Below are 22,456 nucleotides of genomic sequence, written 5' to 3'. Positions count from 1 at the left end.
CATAACAGGCACCCTCCTCAGACAGGCATGGCACGGCCCTGGCGACTTCACATCTAGTGCCAGCAGGGTGACTGTGCTCCCTTGGTTTGGTCCTTAAGACGTGGTATATAACTCAGGGGTTACTTCTGACAGGTGTCAGGTACTGGGGTTCCCTGTTGAGAGTCCTGTGTTCTTTCCACAATAGTCGGATTGCTGAAAAGCACACGATAAAGATATGTAAACATCATTGCGCTTGCTTGTGTATAAAACACCAGTAGGTCTTGGTGTAGCTCACGTAGACAGCTTTTGGTACATGTGTTAGTTAGGAGTGCCCTAGAGGCACAAGAATAGATAGAATGAACATTTGTATGGGAAAAGGGATTTCTTAGAGTGGTTTTCAGGCTGTAGTCTTGCTTGTCAGAAAGTGGCTGTCTCTGCTGGGTGGTGGTGGCACACACCTTTAATCCCAGCATTTGGGAGGTGGATTTCTGAGTTCGAGGCCAGCCTGGACTACAGAGTGAGTTCCAGGACAGCCAGGGCTACACAGAGAAACCCTGTCTTGAAAAAACAAAAAAAAACAAAAAAAAAACAAAAAACAAAAAAACAAAAAAAAAAAGAAAGAAAGAAAAAAAAGAAAAGAAAAAGAAAGAAAGTGGATGTCTCTTAACAGAAGGTCAAGAATCTGCTAGTTGTTCAGTCCATGAGGCCAGATGTCTTAGAGGATTCCTAGAAAGCTGCTGGTCTTCCATCTGTCCTAAAGAATCCTGGAAAAGTGGGTTCTAACACTAGCAAAGGAAAGCCTCAGCCGTAGGGTAGATGAACAGTGAGTGAGGGTGAGGAGGGCAAGCGGGCAAAAGCGGAAGTGTCCTCCTTCCACGTCCTTTTACGTGTGCTGCCACCATCAGGTTCGGCCCAGACCGAGAGTGGGTCTTCCCACCGCACATGATCCAGTCAAGAAAATCCCCACAAGTGGGCTCAACTCCTTGGTTTTTAGTTGATTCCAGATGTAGTCAAGTTGACAATCAAGGTTGTCATTGCAGGACAACACATAGCTCTGTCTTGGGAGAGTCGTGCTCGTCTTTGAAGCCCAGAAGACCCACCTGCATCACTGATGACCAGATCCTGTACCTTCATCTGCTTCGTCTTGCCATTGCTGGGCTCCCCTCCCACTGCCCGCTCTCACAGCCCACTGTCTGCCCCTCCCACTGCCTGCTCTCTCTCACAGCCCACTGTCTGCCCTTCCCACTGCCTGCTCTCTCTCACAGCCCACTGTCTGCCCCTCCCACTGCCTGCTCTCCCTCACAGCCCACTGTCTGCCCCTCCCACTGCCCGCTCTCACAGCCCACTGTCTGCCCCTCCCACTGCCCGCTCTCTCTCACAGCCCACTGTCTGCCCCTCCCACTGCCCGCTCTCTCTCACAGCCCACTGTCTGCCCCTTCCACTGCCCGCTCTCCCTCACAGCCCACTGTCTGCCCCTCCCACTGCCCGTTCTCTCTCACAGCCCACTGCATGCCCAGTGTATGATTTGCAGTTCTCATGAGGACCTGGCCTGTGCCAAGATCAGGAATACCTATAAAGGCTGGAGCTTCAGAGAACCTCAGGGGCTAATACAGGGGCTGCCAGGGCCACAGTCTGGAAGGTGAATGAGAACTCATCCACGAGCTGGGAGGAGTGCACCCCAGAGCCCTGAGAAGCAAAGGTCCTATGCAAAGAGCACTGGTAGATCCTTTAGAGGGCACAAGTTCAATTCCAGCATACACATGGTGGCTCACAGCCATAACTCCAGTTCCAGGACATCCAGTGTCGTCTTCTAGCCTCAATAGGCACCAGGCTCGCACATGGTACGTAGACATTCATGCAGGCAAGACACCCATACATATAAACTAAAAGCAAGAAAGAAACTGAGTGTGAGTAAAGTGTTTCTCTGCATTCTGGGAGCCAGGGGTTATGGGAGCTCTACTTGGAACTGGCCAGTCAGAAGTTCCAGAGGCCTGAGTTTGAGGCTCTGGGGACAGACCCCTCAGCCACTGGAACTGACACACCTCACACATAGATAGTTTCAAGACTGCCCTAGATCAGAGGCACCAGCTGCAAGAGAGCTGGTTCCTTGCTTACTAGTGGGAAGAAACCATCATTTGGGGGGGCACGAGAACAAACTGTCATGAGAGTCCCACAAAAGAACAGTACATTTTCTTCCAGCCCTCTTAACTCACCCCCATTTACAGAAGACCTTCATGTACCCCAGCAGATCAGAAGAGCCGCAGAAGACAGAGTTCACCACTGTCTGCACTGCTGCTTTATGGGGGGGGGGGGGCTGGAATAGCGTTCTCAGCAGTCCCGGTCAGCACAGAGTTTTAAGATCACTTACTTGCCATTTTATCTGTAGCTAGGAGCCAAACCCAAGAGATAGATCCATACCAGGCTTCCCCTAATAGAACTTCTCCTTAGCCTTTCTGTGCTTGTCAGCCACCTAAGCAAAAACCTTGACCTGCGCCTGTTGCTCCTGGGACTCACTGTGGGGCTGTGAATATCACTGGGGTCACCAGGCATTGAAGGCAGAGACAAGGGCAGGCCATCTCACAAGACTTAGCAACTCAGTAAGAACAGCGGCCACGGCAGGTCGGAAAACAAAACAGGCCGTCTTGGGAACCGAGGGACATCTGCAGAAAAACCAAACTGAAATTGCTCATGAGAAAGACTGGGAGGGGCAGGCCACTGCAACCACCAGACGGTGAGAGGCTCCAGGAGAGGAAGGCAGGGGACCACAAAGGCCTTCTGCGGCTGAAGGATTGCTGGTCACGGTTGAGAGTTTATTAGACTAGGTAATAGGTGTGCTAGTCAGATGGAAGCCAGTGGCCGGCGTGCTCTGGAGTTCTGCAGGCCCTCATGGAAACTGCTGCCCCATGTTCTCAGCTCCTACTTGGTTATAGAGCTAGAATGAAGCTGAACACCACCCTAAGGATCTAACACCCACAACAACCTTCTCCCAATTATGTGTACCCACTGGTGGTCTTAAGCAGAGACGTGAGCCATGGGAGACAGTTGACAGCATGAAGTGGAACCCAGTGCAGGAGTCTGAATCGGTATTTAACAGATCTGTTGTGGACACCTAGGCAGGAGTAGGGTGAGACAGAAGGGATCTCGCAACCTAGAAGCCAGAGAGAGTGGGGTGGGGGGAGCCTGTGCAAGTGTCCACGGTGTGGCACAATTCTAAGGAGAGACTCAGAAGGATCTCGACCTACTCCACAAATGTGCAGTTACCGTCACACTACCACCTCTTGCCCTCTGCAGTCAATGCCCATGTCCCAGTAGGTACCCTGGCTCATCCTGGCCTCAGCATGCCCCGTCTGAAGGAGATGTTCATAATCTCTGATGTGTAGCTCAGGTACCAAGCATCAGCTCTATCCGCTGCCCCGAACCTAGAGCAGCTCTTCTGAGTGTCGTCCTCTGGACAGCAGGTGGTGCTGTGGGACCACGCCAGAGAGAGCAGGCCTGCAGCACGGTGAGCAAAGCTGTTGAGTCGATATGGGGCCATGGCAAGTAGACTGAGTTTCAGTCCCTCCTTTTTGACATGGAAAGATGGGCTTGCTACCCAAGCGTGTGTTGTTCCCACTTGTTCTTTTATGGTGTACTAAAGAATAAACTCAGCACTTTTGCTGTAGTTGGACAGTGTTGTTGCACGTAGACACGAGTCTCAAGGTTGGCATGCTGGCGTGACTCCTCACCTCAGCCAGTGCAGCACCCCAGCAGCTGACGGGCCGGCGTGAGCCAGGCCCCTCGGTGCGGCATCAGTCCTGACAGCTTGAGACCCACCACAACTGAGACATAGCTGCCAGTGCTGAGCAAGTCTGCACTCCCAGGTAAGCCCAGGATATGTCCCAGGGCTACCGTCTGTGACTGCAGATGAAGACTGAGGGAAGTAAGAGAGTGAGCACTAACGCACAAGCCTGGTCCATTGGAGGCAGGGAGGCTTTCGATGGCGGCACTGTGCCATGGTAATGCATGGGCTATGCAGACAGCGGACTGTATGACTCCATTCTATATAAGCATGGCATGGATCGCTGTAACGCTATGGGTGGGTATCTGTTTCCCCCTCACACAGCCACTCAAAGCCGCCTGTCAATGTGTGGGGAGATTTAAATGAGCTGGTACATGTGTAGGGACTGGCAGTGTGGGTGAGGACCGACCACTGAAGCGCTCACAGTAGCATGTTCCCTGGCAACCTTTCCATTATGCCCCTACCTCACCTGGGCCAGTCTGTGCTCAGAATCCAGTGCAACTCTGCAGGTGAGCTCTAACGGTGTGTCTCCAGCATAGGCTTTCCTCTTGATTCCAGACTCATGCCCTGCCGAGCTGCATCCTCCTGTGGCCCCAGATCCTGCTCCTGTGCCCTGTGCTCTCCCTCTGTTCTCCCTCACGCTCCTGTCCCGGAAGCCCCTGGCCGTACTTCTGAGCACTGTGGGATGCTTGCTTCCTACTTCTTGCACTGCCGTCTCCAAGTCCCACTTGTGTTCCAGCATTAAGCCTTACCCCTGACTGTTCCCTGCCGGCCTCCAGCATTCTTAAAACTAGGTCAGAAGCAGAGGAAAACTCCTGATAACAGTCCTGCTTCAGTCCCCTCTGTCTCCCTAGGAAATCCCATATGCTGAGCCCAGGGACCCCTTCTTTCATCTCTGCTTAGCTGTTTGGCGGTTAGGCCGGTGCCTAGCTGCCCCTAGACACTGCCTGCAGAATACACATGCTCGATGCTAGAGACCAGCTCCCTAACCAGCTTGAGGCCCACTTTCTTACTGTCTTATCACCACGGAGAAACCTTATATCCCATGCTGACCACCCCGGGTGTCTTTCTACCATCCACAGAGCCTGCTGTCATCTAGTTGTCTGACGTTCCCTGTGCATCCTTCTTGTCCTTGCTTGAATATAGGCTTCCGGACAGCAGCCATGTGTCTTTTGTCTCTTGATGTCTCTCTAGCACTGAGGGCATGCTGTGTGTAGTGGAGATCCAATAATGTGAGCTAGATAAGGGGATATTTTGTTGGTTTTCTTTTTTTTTTTGTATTTTTTTTTTAAGATTTATTTATTTATTATATGTAAGTGCACTGTAGCTGTCTTCAGATACACCAGAAGAGGGTATCAGATCTCATGTGAGCTACCATGTAGTTGCTGGGATTTGAACTCAGGACCTTTGGAAGAACAGTCAGTGCTCTTAACCACTGAGCCATCTCTCCAGCCCCCTTGTTGGTTTTCTTATTAGCAAATACTTGTGATGTGTTTTAATATTCTTTGAAGAGATGGCTTAGTGGTTCCAGAGAACCCAGTTCTGTTCCCACCACCCACTGGGTGACTCACAGTTATCCAGACCCAGGATATTTGATAACTCCCTTTGCCCTCCAAGGGCACTGGGCACACACATATATAGATAACCAAAGTTAAACATTTTTAAAAAATATATTGAGGAATGTTACATTTTCTCACGTGTGGATTTTTGTGTAAATAGCCAATGAATAGCTGACTCAAGAGTTTATAACTCAAACTCTTAAAAGAGTAAACTACTGGGGCTGGCGAGATGGCCCAGCGGGTAAGAGCACTGACTGCTCTCCCAGAGGTCCTGAGTTCAATTCCCAGCACCCACATAGTGGCCCACAACCACCCATAATGAGATCTGATGCCCTCTTCTAGTGCGTCTGAAGACAGCTACAGTGTATTATGCCGAAGCCAGCGAGGGGGGCCGGAGCAAGCAGAGGTCCTGAGTTCAATTCCTAGAAGCCACACACATGATGGCTCACGGCCATCTGTACAGCTACAGTGTACTCATACACATTCAATAAATAAATCTTTTTCTTTTTTTTTTTAAAGAGTAGACTACTTTGTATGTGTGTGGGGCCGGGCGTCATTTCACTTAAATTTCCATATCATAGTTCATCATTGAGGGCAGTCAGGGCAGGAACCTGGAAGCAGGAGCTGATGCAGAAGCCATGGAGGAGTGCTGCTTACTGGCTTGCTCCACGTGGCTTGCTCAGCCTGCTTTCTTATGGAACCCAAGACCACTTCCCCAGGGGTGTCCCCACCCATAATGGACTGAGCCCACCCCCATCAATCACTGAGAAAATACCCTTCAGGCTTGCCCACTTACATTTTCTAATGGCATTTCTCAATTGAAGTCCCCTTCTCTCTGACGACTCTAGCTTGTGTGTGTATATAAAACTACAGCACAGCTAGTGAAAATGTGTACCCAGTGAAGTAGGATAAGATTATGCCTTATTAGTCCTATAATAAAATAACTGTAACCCTCAGAGAGGCTGGAGGGTTAGCATTGTGGCAGAAGCAATAAAAAGCACAAAGAGACCAGGTGCACTGGCACCAGCCTGTATTGCCAGCACTTGGGAGACAGGAGCAGGAGGATCAGGAGTTCACAGCCAGCTCTGGCTCCATAGTAAGTCTTCAGGCCAGCTTGAACTAGATGAGACCCTGACTTAAAAAAAAAAAAAAAAAAAAAATTTTTTAAAAGGCTCAAGTAGCCTTAGTGGGAGCTCATTCAGCTGTCTCCTGCTACTGTAGCTAAGGGGAAAAATCCAAATTTGGAATTTCCATGGCAGACCTTCAAGCCAGAAAGTGTGGGGCTGGGAAGTAGTTGGTCTTATCAGCCTAGATCATTTAGGAGCCAGTTGATGTGTGCGTTAGGTAGATGAAGCTCGATCTCTGCTACACTGGGTAAAACAATATTTAGGTGATCCCAAGTAAATGAGGCCATCTGTTCCAGCCTTGGAAAAGAACAGTCCCGAGCCACCTCTTTAAAAACAAACAACACCCAAACCCTCACTCACGATAGGCAGTAAGGCAAAAGAATTCAAACGTTTGAATTATTCTATGTATGTGGATGTCCTGCCTCTATGTGCACCTCTATGTGCATGCCTGGTGCCAGCGGAGGACAGACTACATTGGGTCTTCTAGAACTGGAGTTACAGATGTTTGTGAGCCACCACATGAGTGCTATGAATCACACCTCAGTCCAGGAAGAACAGCCAGCCACAGAAAATACTTTTTAAAAAAATTAGTATTAACTTCTGGCCACGGTGTCACTTGCCTTTATTCCGGTCACTTGGGAGACAGAGATAGAAGGTCTCTGTGAACTCAGGCCAGCCAGGGCTGCATAGTGAGACCCTGTCACCGAAGCAAACAAACAAATGCTATTAATAAGTTAACTTTTGAGAATTTCATATGTGAGTACTGCATTTCCATTATTGCCCCTCCCTCCACTCTTCATGTGTACCCTCTACCCCTGCTCTCTCTCAAATTCATAGCCCCTTTTCTCTTTATTGTTATTCTTTCTCTCATACACATACACACATATGCACACACACAAAAATACATAACTACAACCTGTCGAGTATATTTAGTATTGCTGTACACGTATGCTTTTTGGGCCAACCACTTGAGATTGGATAACTGAGGGTGGGACTCATCCCTGGGGAAGTTTGGCTCCCCCCTCTCAGCAGTCATTAATTATGTGCAGCTCTTTATCCAAGAGTGGGGCCTAGTAAGATGTCCCCTATCCATGTGGCATGTCAACTGATCATGTCACTGTTCAGATACTTGAAAAGAGTCTCATCCTAAGCGAATACTCTAGGAGTGTTTCGTTTTAGTTTTTACTAAGAGAACATAAATTAAAAATAAAATTAATTAGTTGCTAGGAACGTCAAATGCTAAACGGTATATGGCCATTTATGTCATTCCCCTAAAGGAAAATAGTAATTTGCGAAAACACAGCAGCTGAAGATGAAAATGGAATTGCTTTTAGAGTTGGGAAAAGCTTGGAAGTATGTTTTTATTGAAGACGCAGATTACTTATTTACTTTGGTTTGCCTTTCAAAACAGGGCTTCTCTATAGCCCTAGCTGTCCTGGAACTCTCTGCAGACTCGGTTGACCCCAAACTAGGAGATCTGCTTGCCTCTGCCACCTTAGCATGGGATTAAAGGCCGGTGCCAGCAACATCTGGCTTGAAGTCTTTTTGTTTTGGTTTGGTTTTTTTGAGAAACAAAAGGTGAGGTTCAGCCTCACCTTTCCAAAGGGCTCTTGGTTCTTGGGTTTCTTAGCAGATGCTTCCAGTGTCCCCCAATCTTGGAAGTGTCTCCCGAGGCGGGCACTCCTGCCTGATATGTTCAGAGCCTGCATTATGCGTAAGCTGAGACTTCACCATACACGTTCATGAGCCATTGTCATTCCCCAGCAGCAGGGACAACTCCAGGACTGCTGCTGCCTCCCACACCCCTCCATAGCATGGACCTGTTGTAGCAGGGTGGAGGCTCAAGAGAAGAGTACCGTGAGGCCAACAAGCCCTGCTTAGAGTTGTAAAGTACTTGGCTCAGTGTACTACAGACACAGTGGTTCTGCTCGCTGACAAGTGTGCATTCAGAAATGGAAAGAGCATGTGGAAAGATGGGGTTTTATGACTGAAAGTTGGCGAACTAGCTGAGACGCCTGAATCAGTTGCAGCCCCATGTCTGGGCATTCTGGGGAAAGCTTACTCATGTTGGAACGAGTAGTGGATCAAGACATGATGTTTTTGTTGGTAGCAGTACCTAAAGGAGTATTGGCAGCCAGGCCATAGCATATTTTTATCCACCTTAAGAGAGTTTTTAAAGATAAAAACAAGACAAAAAAGTGCAGCAGAGACACATAGCTTGACTGCCCGTCTGGCCCTTTACAGAAGAGGTATGCGGGGTCTTGATCTCAAGGATTAAAAAATAAAACATGTAATTGAAGGTATACAAAGTATTTTATGTTTAAGCAAAATAGGATTTTTCATATTTTTTAAAACATATTTTAATTGTCAAAGGTTATAAAATAACTGTCAATGTGTCAAAATTACTTAAACAATTTAGATCTGTTAGGTCATATTACCAGTTCTGCAAAGATAAAAGCTATTGCTGTCTCTGTCATCCAATGTTCACCTAGTTGCCAGCATGGAGTAGAAGGCGTGGCTTGCGCGGGACATGTCATGCACATGCGGCTGCCGGCATCGCACTAACTTGCGTACCTTGAGCCTGACCAGTTGTGAACGGATGCTGAGCACTGTGGTGGAGGAAAGTTTCTACATACCGCGCATGGTATCAGGAGAGAGCGGACTCGTGTTTTCTCTACTCACATCCTCCGTGTTGTTAGCTCTCCTGACAGTTGTGCAGAGCATTCCATGCAGGGACCCAAGGCTGAGAGGCAGTGCGAAGTCTCCCCGGAGGCTGACAGCGTGTATCTGTCTGGAGCAGTTGTAGGGCTGTGGGGATTGCTGCGCCAGCATTACCGGTGGCTCCTGAGTGACAGAGGTGCCATGTGCTGTGTGATGTGCATGTAGGCGTGTACCTGTACATCTGTGTGTGCTTGTACAAGCTTACACATGCATGTTATGGATGTGTGGCTTTTATATGTATATGTCTGTGCATGCATTTGTATAGATACATGTCTGTGGGCTATGGACCTGCTGGTCAGAGTGCTGTCCTAGGCTCGGCTGGTTCTGTATGTTAGTCCCCAGGGCATGATGGAAAACACAAAGGAGTCAGTGTCTTCCCCAGTCCTATAGCACCCTCATCAGTGACCATGATCCACACTCTTTTTTTTTATATTAGGTTTTTTTTTTGGGCGGGGGGGAGTTCGAGACAGGGTTTTTCTGTGTAGCCCTGGCTGTCCTGTAACTCACTCTGTAGACCAGGCTGGCCTCGAACTCAGAAATCCGCCTGCCTCTGCCTCCCAAGCGCTGGGATTAAAGGCGTACGCCACCACTGCCTGGACATGATCCACACTCTTGAAGGAACCAGGTCGGCACCGGTCCCAAGCACATGACTGAAAGGAGGAGGCACCTGAGAGACTTCCTCTGAAGGTGGACTCTCCTGGGCCAGCTGAGCTCACCGTTCACTGGCATGCTCTGAAGGTGGACTTGTCCACACCAGGGACTCTCCTGGGCCAGCTGAGCTCACCGTTCATGACTTCTCTCATCGCTCTTGTTCACCCATCTGCATCATGCCTTGAGGCTACCCATTTTTGTTTTTGTTTTTTTCCTCCAGCTCTTACTCCACAAACTACTCTTTCATTAGTGCTTCTCTTCCTAGTGTAGGAGTTTTTGTTGAGATGGGACTTTGATTTTTGTCATAGGAGAGGCTGTGTTCCCAGAAAGGTTTGCAGGCACTGCGCTTCTCTCCTTCCCACCCTGTGCTTTGAGGGTTAACTATCACATGTCACTTTCTGGGTGGTGTGCGAGGAAATCATTGTGTGTTTGGGTCCCATTCAACCCAATTCTGCCTAATTTTGAGGCGTGATGAATGAGCCTGAGACGGAGGAGCAGTCGGTCGCCTGCCGGCAGAGGTGGCTGTCGCCTTAGCCTCAGCCTGGCAGGCACACTGAAATAATCCTCCGTGTTATTGCTGAGTGACCAAGGGACACGGAACGAGCTTGGGAGTAGCAGGGGCCGGCAGCCACTCGTCGGTCCGCATGGCATCGCTGGGCTTGGGGACTTTGACCGTGGGTGCTTTCTTCAGCTTCGTGGGGCGTCGGTATAAAAGGAGGCGCAAGAAGCGCTCTGAAAGGAAAGGTAATTAACTCGGACACGTAGGTGGAGTTTGCACGCCACAGCATAGTGTCTTCTGAGGTGGGCTGCCCGCCCGCGGCTCAGCCTTGCCGGTGCCAGCCGCTTCTCTGCTTCACTGTTGATTTGAATGCTTCTCTCTTGCTGATACTTTATGGAATTTGATAGGCTTGCCGACAAAGGGAGCGTTTGTGAGTGTGAGCTTCCTCTGCACGGTGCTTTGGGATGGGTGTTTGTGAAGCTGTGGAAGTTTGAAGCGTGAGCATTACAAGGCTTCTCTGTATAGAGAGATGATTCATAACGACTGCTCTTGCCGCTGCTCTCCATCTGTGCCGCTTTTGCCCTAAATTTGTTTATTATACTGGGAGGGCAAGACCATAGCTGTTACCGTGGAAATACTTTGCTTCTGCAGTTATGAGCCCTTCACAGTCGGCACCCGGCTTAGTTCAGTACTTAATTCCACTCTGTGTTTTAAGACATCAAAATCCATAATTTGTTTTGTTTTGTTTTTTTTTTAAACAAGATTCAGAAGTTTTTATAGTAGTAAAAACACGATGTGCCCTCAAGGGCACAGTGTCCACTACTATAAAAATTGCAAACCATTAAGTTTCCATATCATTGGAAATATTAAAAAGTGTCCCAGTGAACCACTGCCTGTAGCTGGGACAGCTGGCTATGCTGAGTGGCTCACTGTTCTGCCTCCACTTTCCTAGGCACTGCCTCAGTGCTATCGCCCCATAGGACTAGGACATGACCTGTCTCCATGGCATGCTCTGTAGCCAGCAACGGTAATACCTCAGGAAATAAAGTGAGCTATAGTTTTTGTTTTGTTTTGTTTTGTTTTGTTTGTTTGTTTGTTTTTAAGGATGAAGAAGAAATTGATTTTAGAGCCAGCAGTCTTTGTAGTTTGTTCAGGGTAAAACTGGAGTGCTTAATAGAATGTCGGGGGTATGTATATTTTAAGGATATCCTTGTGGGCAAAGGGCATGTGCTGTTTTTACTACTGTATAGATAGAACAAAGGGAAGCTCAAAACAGCCAATTCATTACTTATTCGCTCTCATCTTAGAAGAGTCCAGTCCTGCTGGCCTTCGTATCTTCAGTTGACTTTATAAGATGGGAAGTCACAATGCCAGTCAAGAGCACAGAAGCAAAACTATGGGGAGTGCTGACCCATTAGCCCAGTTTAGAAATGCCACTTGTTCTGCAGACCCTCAGCACGAGCCACTTAGCTGGGAGAGTGCTGGGAAGTCCAAGCCTAACTCTGACCACATTCTTTGGACTCCTTGCAGTCCCAGCCTAGGGAACCTTCCTCGAGTTCTCTGGAGCTGTGTCCGCCACTGTAGGAAAAGCTCTGCTTGTGAGACTGCCTTCTTTGGACCAGCAGCCTAAAGAGTAGAGTGTAACAGCTAGGCCTGTGTAGGATGGGACTTTGCTCCTGGCCAGGCTTCTGAATGAGCTTTGTCAGATACTGAGCAGCCCGATGGTGTGTAGTGCCACTTGGCTCTGGGTGGCTTATAATATGTCTCTGCAACTAATAGAAACACCCTTAAAACAATGGCGGCTATGAAGACTGGACATGTAGTTACACCAGAGTTATTTAAGTTATTGGAAGTGTGGGCTTTTGAAATACTTTAAGATCATGTGTCATGAATTGTTTTTTCTAAGACTGGAATAATGCATGCTTTTAAAATTTTAGTCCTATAGTCAAACTATACTGACAAGCTGCTTATTGAACTGTGACAACAATACATTGTCAGTGATTCTACTCCGCCCCCCACAGGACAAACATTGGTTGGCTTGTGTGCAGCTCAGGAGCCACCAACACAGCAGGAAGTCCTATGAGAAGGAAAGCTGTTTAGTCCTGGTGCTGACCAGGCAAGGGCTCCTGAGAGGAGCTTTTGGCGTGGTCCGGCTGTGAGGCACATTAGAGAGAGTCTGATCAGGGGTCAGTTGCCAGCCACTGTGTAAATGACTGGTGGGGTGAGCTGAGATTCAAAGGTGTTCTTTTGCTGTATTCCCCACTGTCACAACCACATTGTATACATAAGGTCCCACGTCTGGGTCCCATCCTCTTACTTTCTCTCTGAGTCTTTTGTTTTTCCCAAATGTGAGAGCATCTTTACTCTGTTCCCAGTTCTGCACATATTCAAAGACATATTCAGATCAGGCGCCTTGATCTGAGGCCAGCCTCCTCTGCCTGGTTTCCAGGGCAGAGAACCGAGTAATGTTGGGCACATTGTAGAGGAGGCTCTAGCTCAGCAGAGGCAGGCACCCCAAGGACTGATGGAAAGTAACCCTGAGACTCGGAGCTCAGGGTGAAGAGGACAGCTGGTCATGCGTGATCCCGAGCTGCTGTCATGAAGTCTCCCCCTTAGTCTCAGATGGAGTCCAGACAGAAGAGATCGTTTTGAGAAACAAAGAACAAGGCAAGGGTTGGAATGTGGAGTGGAGTGGCACTAGCCATCTGTATCGGCCCACTTATCTAACAAGTGCCCACAAGGAACTCCTGTGTACTGGCATCAGAGATTCAGACATTCGCAGCACAGTGAATTCACTCTTAGATGCAGGGTTCGGTAGTAAGAATGGTGCTCTTGACTGTCATGCTCAAGTATGGCTCTGGAATGGACCATAAGAAACTGACCAGAGAGGTGGCTTCTGTGCTGTGTGACTGCTGTGTTGTTTGTGCGGGTAGGACATTCCTTTGACTCTGGGAGAGTGAAAGACTTAATCTGTGATGTCAGCTATGAGAGAGCCTCAAGTGTAGAAGGTTGCCACTGGGGCTGGAGAGATGGCTCAGGGGGTAAGAGCACTGACTGCTCTTCCAGAGGTCCTGAGTTCAATTCTCAGCAACCACATGGTGGCTCACAACCATCTGTAATGGGATCTGATGCCCTCTTCTGCTGTGTGTCTGAGTACACACAGCTGCAGTGTACTCACATAAATAATAAATAAATAAATCCTAAAAAAAAAAAAAAAAGAAAGAAAGAAAGTTGCCACTGAATCTGGGCAGTGGTGGCGCACGCCTTTAATCCCAGCACTTGGGAGGCAGAGGCAAGGGGATTTCTGAGTTCAAGGCCAGCCTGGTCTACAGAATGAGTTCCAGGACAGCCAGGGCTGCACAGAGAAACCCTATCTCGAAAAAAAAGAAAAAAAAGTAAGTTACCACTGACCTCCTCACCCCCCGCCACACACACACACACACACACACACACACACACACACACACACACGCACACGCGCGCGCGCGCGCACGCACACGCACACACACACACACACACACACTGAAGAGCACACTTGTAGGTAGATAGCTCAGACTTTCTAGAATGTGCTGTGACAGATATGGTGTATGTCTCGTTACATTCATGCTGATGGCTTCACGGCACAGCGAGGACCTGGGTGGCAGGGCAAGAGCTCCTCTCAGAGAGGACACATCCGTGGTGGTAACACATTCCAGGTTAGCAGCTGAAATACTGAGTCACACTTGGAGTGTTACAGAAATTGGATCCAGAATAAATCTTAGTAATGCCAACTCCCAGTGTAAATGCTAATATTGAAAATACAGTTTTAGGAACATTTTCAGTGACTTTGCTCCGTTTAGTTGTCCCACGGGAAGGAGAGCTAATTAAACATAAGCAGAATATTCTACATTTTATGTGTCTAATATTCATGCTTGTTAAAAATTTTCTGAATATAGCTTTAACTTATTGTGAGGTTTTAAACTACATACTGAGTATTTTATACTCTGTTTCATCATTTGGTTATGGTAAGTGTTCTTCCTAAAGAGAATGATCTAGATTTGTTTTTTTCCAACTACTTCATAAGTGGAACTTGGGCTTATTACCTCATTTTGGGTCAAAAAAATATATATCTATATTATATATATATAATATAGATATATATTCTTAAATTTAAGCTCCATTTACATGTGTATCTGGAAGATAGCTGAAAACAAGTTGAGCTGTGGTGAGAATGTATTTGTTTAGGGGTTATTTTAATTTTCCTGTGATACACAGCCAGAGTTCAGGGCTCTTCAGGTCATTGGCAGGTACAGCCAGCCTGTGTCTGCCGATTGTGGTCAGCACTACCCAGGGTTCCATCGCCATCAGTTTCCTAACTCACCAAGAACAGTCACAGGCCAGGGGCATGAAGAAGCATGACTGAAGGCTCTGTGCTGCCCTGGCTTCCTGCTGAAATATATTTAACTTGACAGGAGCACTCACTGTGGCCCGCAAGCCCTCCATGCACACTCTCTCCATGAGCAAGGCCTGTGACTGCCCAAGCCCGGTCAGAGGGCCTGCAGACTCCAACACTCCCGCCAGCCGCCACCCTGTGTACCTCAGGCTCTTATTGGTATCTACTAGAGGGAGACCTGAACAGCAGAGAGTTTATGTCCCCCAGCGAGATAAAGGAAAAGCACCTGGAACACACTGTTTAATCTCGACTGTGTCAAACACCGCCTTCCCCTCTGATCCTTTCCACTTACAACCCCTTCCAAGTTAAGGATCTCAGTCTGCAGCCGTCCGCTGACAAGTATAGACTTGTCACAGAGGAAGCAGACGTGCCTACTGTGGTCTCCCAAGGCACCTCGGTCCAGTGAGCATAGATATGATCAGGAATGGGGGCACCCTGACTTACACACCCGCCTCTGTGTACCCTGGGAAGTACTGGGGTATGTGCCACAGACAGACCAAACGCTCTGAGCCCTTCATGGGATTTGTAGACTGCTGGCAGGGCAGGCGCTGCAGATGAGAGGGCTGCTGTGTATGAAGATCTGGGACACCCAGAGGAGATGCTGGCTCCAGGCTTTCGAGGCCATTAGTACCTGCAGTTCCATCTTGACAATCAGCATGTGTGGAAGTCGTTGGTATAGATGGCATGCTGAATAAAGCAGAGCTGGTGGGGCACTGGGGCTCGGGTCCTCACCGTGGTTACCCCATACTTGCCCTTTCTATTGACCCTGCTGCTAGCTGACATTCTTGATAAACTCAGCTGGTGTTCAGCCACACTGAGCCACGCAGCCCCAGCTGTGTGTGTCCAGGCACAGTGGGGGAGTGTTTACTTAGTTAGCGTGGCCAGTCGGCCTTTGGACAAATTGCTTCTAGCTGGCACATTTCAATAAATATTTCAAAATGGAAATAATTGGTGAAACCGTGCTTTCTCTTTTGGTAAAGAATGGCGTGTGGCTGTTTTAATGACGACCAGTGCAGAAACAGCAGGCACCAACCAAAGCAGAGCTCAGTACCCCAGGAGTTCCTCGGTCCTCCTGGCCCTCAGTGGATTACCTTGAGGAACAACTGTGGCAGTCACAGGACAGTGGGGGAGTTGGGGATCGTGACTGTGGCTGTGCAGGCTCGAGCTGCACCTCTGTGTCTAGCACACACATTGCACGGAGTTGACTAGAGCAATGGAGCTGGGAAGGGCAGAGAATAGCCTCTCTCAGCCCATCTTCACCAGACTGACAGCCACGGGAGGGCAGGCACTAGAAGACAGTTAGGGAGACGAAGCCTGCTTCATCCAAGTGTGCGTCAGCCACGCAAGGAGGGAGACAGACAGTCTGCAAGCCGTAGACCCACTGTGCGTGGATCGGGAGCAGCACCTGGATGGGACGATGATGGATGTCTCTCTGAGCAGGTGTTTGATCTGGGCTTGTTCCAAGAGGAGGCGGGAGCCGTGCAGTAATTTGGAGGGAAGCATTGCAGGTCCCCCACTTGGAGAAATCACACCTAAGCTTCTAAGGGAACCTGGTATTAGCCCAGTGAAAAAGAACCAGAAGCCATGCATGGGAGGTGCTTAGAGACCAAAGAAAGGTAGACCCGGGATGTCAGGCGATACGGTTTATCAGAGACTGGCAGGTGGGAACGTGGTCAGGGCGGCCGGAAGAATTGCCCGTCCCCACTTCCTGAGGCAGAGCGAGGATGCTTGCTGGGTGTTCATCCAAACAGCTCTCATTCCTGTCAGAGTGAACCTTTGTTTGCATCCAGCTAACGTCAAAGGTGCCAGCACATTCCTGGTACTGACCGTGAGGAGGGCGTGGCTCAGAGGCTTCATGGCAACTGTCTCTCAAGATGAATCCATTAAGTCAGGCCGAGTGCCTCCAGCCTGGGACAGCAGCACAGCCTATGAGGAGAGGCTCGGGCGGGCCATGATGGGATTTGTACTTCAGGGTATTTCTGGCTCACATAGAGACCACCCTGGATGCCACGAGGGCAGAGGCCAGTGGCTGATACCTCTAAGCTGGACTTTGAGAGCACTGGCAGTGCAGGGTGCGGCAGGCATGAGAAGGGCAAGTCTTGGGTGGACTGTAGATGGCCTGCCTCAGGCACCTGCTGCACGGGAGAGGTGGGACCCTAAGGATGACGCAGGTCTATGCATGTTTGTGTTGGTACAGTCTCTACCTAAGGGAGCACTTTCCTCAAGGTCCCTTGGAGAGGCCAGCCTTGCAGGTCCTCCTCTGCACTCGCCCCTGTCAGGCTTTGCCCACCAGCAACTGAGCCCATCCACACAGTTGGCATGTGACCGACCCTCCAGTGACTCACCTGTTGCCTGGGTGTGAGTTTTGTATGGTACCTGGTTTTTAATGGAGGGAGCGAGGCCCACACCCTGGGGTGTTGCTTCTCTCCTCCCCATGTTTTCTATTACCTTTATACTGTTTGTCTCTACCCTTGCTGTGTGTCATAACCTGCACCGGGTCCTCCCGAGCTGGTGGCGCATGGTAGTGCTCTTGACTCTTTCTTCCCTGCTCCGTGGGCCACCCCCACTGACATTCCACTTAGCACGATGAATGTGGCCGCCGAGCTAGCCGTAATTTCCCCACTTGCACTGTGCAGTAATCACACTCGCTCAGATGCTGTGTCCAGTTCTCACTTGCTCACACAACCTGCCACCGCCTCCTCAGGGTGTACGGACTCTGCAGGAGTTAACTGAGCACCAGGGTACGTGGGTGGTTTTCTGGAAAGTTGAATATTTTTGGAAACCTTAGTGGTGTTATTTGCTAGGTGATAATCAAAAGCAAAATACCAGTCATGAAGTGCTTTTCATTTTCTGACACGCTTGGTTAAACCTGTTGAATTTCAGTTTGTTTTCCTTTAGGCTGTGTGAGACGTTTGTATTTCAGGAACGTTTGAAATAATCAATTCATCATTTAGGTGTTTTGGTTTGTTGCTGTGCTATGCCATCCTCGGGTTGAGTTTATTGCTTACGTATGCAGAGACAACACAAATAGGAGTTCAAAATTCTGGTTTTAAATTTTTGGTTTATATAAAAACAACACTGAGCAGTAGTCATAAAGAACACGTGAAGGTTTTCTCCCCCCCACTTTTTTTTTTTTTTTTTTTTTTTTTTTTTTTTTTTTTTTTTTTTTTTTTTTTTTTGGTTTTTCGAGACAGGGTTTCTCTGCATAGCCCTAGCTGTCCTGGAACTCACTCTATAGACCAGGCTGGCCTCGAACTCAGAAATCCGCCTGCCTCTGCCTCCCAAGTGCTGGGATTAAAGGCGTGCGCCACCACTGCCCAGCATGAAGGTTTTCTCAAAATTGGTATTTTCTTAAGGGAAGATGGAAATGGAAATTGATTAAATCTATAACATTTTATCATTTACCTTTGTGTGTGATGCATGTGTGTGTGATGCGTGTGTGTGTGTGTGTGTGTGTGTGTGTGTGTGTGTATGTGTGTACACATGCATGTAGAGGCAGGAGCCATGGTGAGTATATTCCTTTATTGTGCTCTACTGTATTGTTTTGAGCTCCAGCACTGAAGTTAGGAACTACTGCATCCAGCTTTTTGTGTGGGTGCTGGGGAATCAAACCTGGGGCCGTGTGCCTCAGAGAGATTCTTTACCTACAGGAATCTTCTCCAGCCCTCACGTTTGTCAGTCATCTTTATCAGTAATTGCTTTAGTATACTTAGGGATAACATTTTCACTAGCCCAGGAGAAGAGATTCAGGTTCTGGGACGTCTTTGATATAAGCAAGTTATATAGGTATGTTTTTTCTTTTTAAAGGGAAAGGGGCCTCCCTTTAACACCACTCACCACCATGGGAAGATGAGGCCTGCCTCAGAGGTTAATAGAGATGTTAGTACAAGTTTTTATGCTTTTGTTTTGCAACATATAAGGGTCTATAAAAAGGTATATAACAGGGCTGGAGAGATGGCTCTGCGGTTAAAAGCACTGACTGCTCTTCTAGAGGTCCTGAGTTCAATTCCCAGCAACCACATGGTGACTCACAACCATCTGTAATGAGATCTGATGCCCTCTTCTGGGGTGTCTGAAGACAGCAACAGTGTACTCACATACATAAAATAAATAAATAAATCTTTTTTAAAAGGTACATAACAAGAATCATTGACTTCCAGCTAATTTTAAAACACAACATTGCTAATTTAATCACAGTAGTGTTTGTCAGGTGGCAAGGACTGTGCAGATGAGTGGCCATGAGTCAAGGGAAGGCTCACTGGGTGTCTCTGGTTAAAGCACCCACCATCTTTGCTGAGCATTGGTTCTGAATGTGTTATGTTCTAATGCTGGGCTTTTCATCCTATCCCGGGCGTTCAGTCCTGTGAGCTGAGGCCCTTCGGGTGCTGGTCTCTCATGTCCTGCCTGGAATGCTCCCCACAGGTTACTGTGTTAGTTCAAAGTTGCACGGTTTTTCTTAACTCCCCCCCCCTTTTTTTTTGCACTGCCGTTTGAAGCACCTTGACCGGTGCTGCTAAAGCAGCAGTCAAAATGGTGGCTGAGGCTCCAGTCACGAGTTAAAGGCAGTCTGCTCTTCTGATGCTGACAGAGTCAAAAGGTCTCCGCACCGCTGCCTCCCAGCTTTAGCTTGCCCCTCCCTGCCCCTGGAGGCATCTTGAAAAATGAGGCAATTATTTTGAATGTTGCTATCAAATAAAGCCCATTCCTGGAATTCCCCTCCGTTGGGATTTTAGATGGGGTTTTAATTCTTGCTCATAGTTGAAGCCGTGAGACCTTCTTTTCAGGCCATAAGAGGCAGCTGCGTGAAATGCTGAAAAGCACTCGGCATCTCAGTCCGCTTTGTTTTATAACCTTTGGGACAAGGGTTGGCATTTGTCGGCGCTGGCTTCTGCTCCGCAGGGACCTCTAGCTCCTGTTCTTGCCACACGGGTCCCCCACCCACCACCAGGCACAGCACAGTTATTTTCTACTGTGAGACATTTTCCACGTCCTTTACGGACTCTCAGTGAGAATAGCACAGTAAGGCAGACTGTGCAAGCCAGGTGACCTCACCAGGCTGCGCTCAGCTGGGCCCCGGGATCCATCACTGCAAGCCAGGTGACCTCACCAGGCTGCACTCAGCCGGGCCCCAGGATCCATCACTGCAGAAGACATCTGCGGAAAGCCAGTTCCCACCCTCACCGACAACTGCTTAATCACATAAAGAGTGAAGCTAGACTGATTGTGCCTTCTGCCCGACTCTGAGATAATATAGATCCCTGTGCATCGGGAGAATCCATTGGTTCTCATGAGGGTCAAGGCCTTTGTTTTTCTCTGATAGAAGTCCCACAGTGCAGCTGCTGGGTTGGGTGGCAGTGTCCTGTACTCCCTTCCTGGCCCTGCCTTGTTCTCTTAAGCTCCGTTCTCCTCATAGCCAGGCATGGTGGACATGTTTTCATGTGCTTGATTCCCTCTCATGTGTCTCTTGTGGCAAATGGTTTCTTGTTTTACTCACGCCCATTTTCTTATTGGATATTTGTTTTACTGTTGACCTTCTTGTCCACTCCCACCCTCGCTGGCTATGGGTTTTCTGCTACTTGCTCCTAATATGTACTTTCTAAGCAGGGCCTATAAGAGCAGGTTTATTTTTAAAGTCTAGTTTATCAGCTTTCCCTTTCCTGGCGTTCCCTTGGACTATCCGGACTGACAGTTCTGCCACAGGTCCCCAGCACTTCCTCTTAAGGGTTTCCTACAAGTCCCATGGTTCTGTGTTTTGCATTTAAGTCCTCGACTCATTTAGAGATCTTGTTTGGGGTGGGAGGGGGGTGGGGGAGAGAGGCTGTACCGAGGTTCTGGGTTTCGTCTCCCCTCTCCTGGCTCCCCTCCTTGTGGAAGGTTGTCCTCCCACTGGCCGTTCCTGCATCATTGTCCAGGCTGCCAGGCTCACTGTGAGGGTCCGTTTTGAGCTCTCCTCGGTCCTGTGCTCCACTGTCTGCCCCTTGCTGACTCTGCCCTAGCTGTCCCCTACCCAGAGGGCTGCTTTTGCCTTCCTTCCTCCTCTCTCTCCCCTTTTCCCAGAAGTCTGTGCTACTGTCACTTCCTGGCCACTCTACAAACCTGTCATCCCTGTAGACTGGCAGTCCTCACTGTTGGACTCCTCCTAATTCTCTGGCTGATTAGTGTTTGTTTGTTTGTTTTAAATTGGAACTTGCTCATGTGGCTATCATGAGCCTCGGTGTCTTGTCCGGTTCTGCTTACCACACTCTATAAGAGGAAGGAGGACAGTGCCTTACCACAGAGGGGACAAGCCCAACACCCCACTGGGCCTCTCTGCTGCTTCCCACCAAGAAGATAGCTTAGTTAGGATTACCATCGTGATAACACCACGACCAAAAGCAACTTGGGGAGGAAAGGGTTAATCACTGTTCCATAGAGCAGTCCATCATCAAAAGCAGCTAGGGCAGGGCCTCAGACAGGGCAGGACCCTGGAGGCAGGAGTTGATGTAGAGGTCATGGAGGGGTGCTGCTCACTAGCTTGCCTCCTGTGGCTTAGTCAGCCAGCTTTCCGATAGAACCCAGGACCACCAGCCCAGGGGTGATGCCCGGCCCCATCACTCACTAATTAAGAAAATGCCCTGTAGGCTTGCTTACAGCCTGAGCTTAGGGAGGCATTTTCTTAATTGAGGGTTTTTCCTCTCTGATGGCTCTAGCTTGGGTCAAGTTGGCATAAACCATCACTGAAGGCCTTTCCTGCCCCTTCTGGGGGCTCCAGGGGCAGCGTTAGATGGCTTCCAGGTGTGTAACAGAGTTGTCTCAGCCTAGTGGGAGTGACCCTTGTGAGTCCCCCTCGGGGGTGGCTCATCCCACCCCTGCCCGGGACTCTAGACTCCCCCTAAGAGCCTATCGTGGATGGGGTCAGGCTGGGCTCTGCTGGCATAGATGACACTGTTTGTGAGTTTTCCTTCCCACTAGAGAGAACTGCTTATGTCAGGATTTGTTTTCAAGTTTGTTTGGTTTTTGTTTTGTTTCCATCTGTGCCCTTTGGTTTAGGCAATTTCCAGCTTCTTCCACCCTGAGTCAGGTTAATGAGGCTTTCAGACATTTCAGAGCTTCTTCAGAGCCTCTGGGCAGCACCTTGGCTTCCAGGGCGCAGCATGCCCTGCCCTTCCTAGTCTGCTTGTTTCAGTCTGACATCTGGGGCTCTCTGCTGTACAGCACAGACCCGGAAGGAAGGGGGAAGCATATTTCCTCCATCTCCTGCACATTGAATTTTGGTCAGCTTCCAGTCCTGCTCTCCTTTCAGGTCCCCTCCTCTCCCACGGATGCCCATCCCTTCCCAGCTTAGCTCTGCCTCTACTACTTTTTTTGGTGTATGCAACCCAAAGAATTTCATTAGGATTGTTTACAGGAACGGAGATGAGTGTCTCTGCAGGAACATGAATTCCTCACCAATGGCTGTACCACTGAAGAGAACACCTCTCCCTCCACCGCCTACTGCTAGCTGCCTGTAAATGCTTAGGCGGGGAAGAGCCCTAGGAGGCCCTCCCCATTTCATGACAGGGGGTTGATGGGTCCTGTCTTGGGCTTGTGATCACAGCTGCTGTGAGGTTAAGATAGAACACCCGGGTCATACCTGGAAGCCAGCTTTCTATTCTGTTCCCTACCTGACTCCAGCTCTTACCCTCTTTTTGGTGATGTTCCCTGAGCCGTGTGTGTGTGTGTGTGTGTGTG

The 22,456-nt window shown here is 48.9% G+C and overlaps 1 protein-coding gene across 7 annotated transcripts in view; it reads left to right on the top strand.

Moving 5' to 3' along the window:
- Positions 1-22,456, top strand: part of Adarb1 (adenosine deaminase RNA specific B1) — a 124,799-nt gene that overhangs the window by 59,144 nt on the left and 43,199 nt on the right. Inside the window, exon 1 of one of the 7 annotated variants that reach the window (XM_031346568.1) lies at positions 10,523-10,559. The exons of 5 other annotated variants lie outside the window; for them this stretch is intronic. The gene's annotated coding sequence lies outside the window, so the exon portion shown is untranslated. Of the gene's footprint in view, positions 1-10,522; positions 10,560-22,456 lie in introns of those variants that run through there. One more of the 7 variants, XM_031346570.1, reaches the window with a different exon arrangement.

The sequence above is a fragment of the Mastomys coucha genome, unplaced genomic scaffold (genome assembly GCF_008632895.1).
Source record: "Mastomys coucha isolate ucsf_1 unplaced genomic scaffold, UCSF_Mcou_1 pScaffold3, whole genome shotgun sequence".
Classification (NCBI taxonomy): Eukaryota; Metazoa; Chordata; class Mammalia; order Rodentia; family Muridae; genus Mastomys; species Mastomys coucha.
The sequence above is the reverse complement of the archived record's forward strand: the minus strand, read 5'-3'. Positions and strand labels throughout refer to the sequence as shown.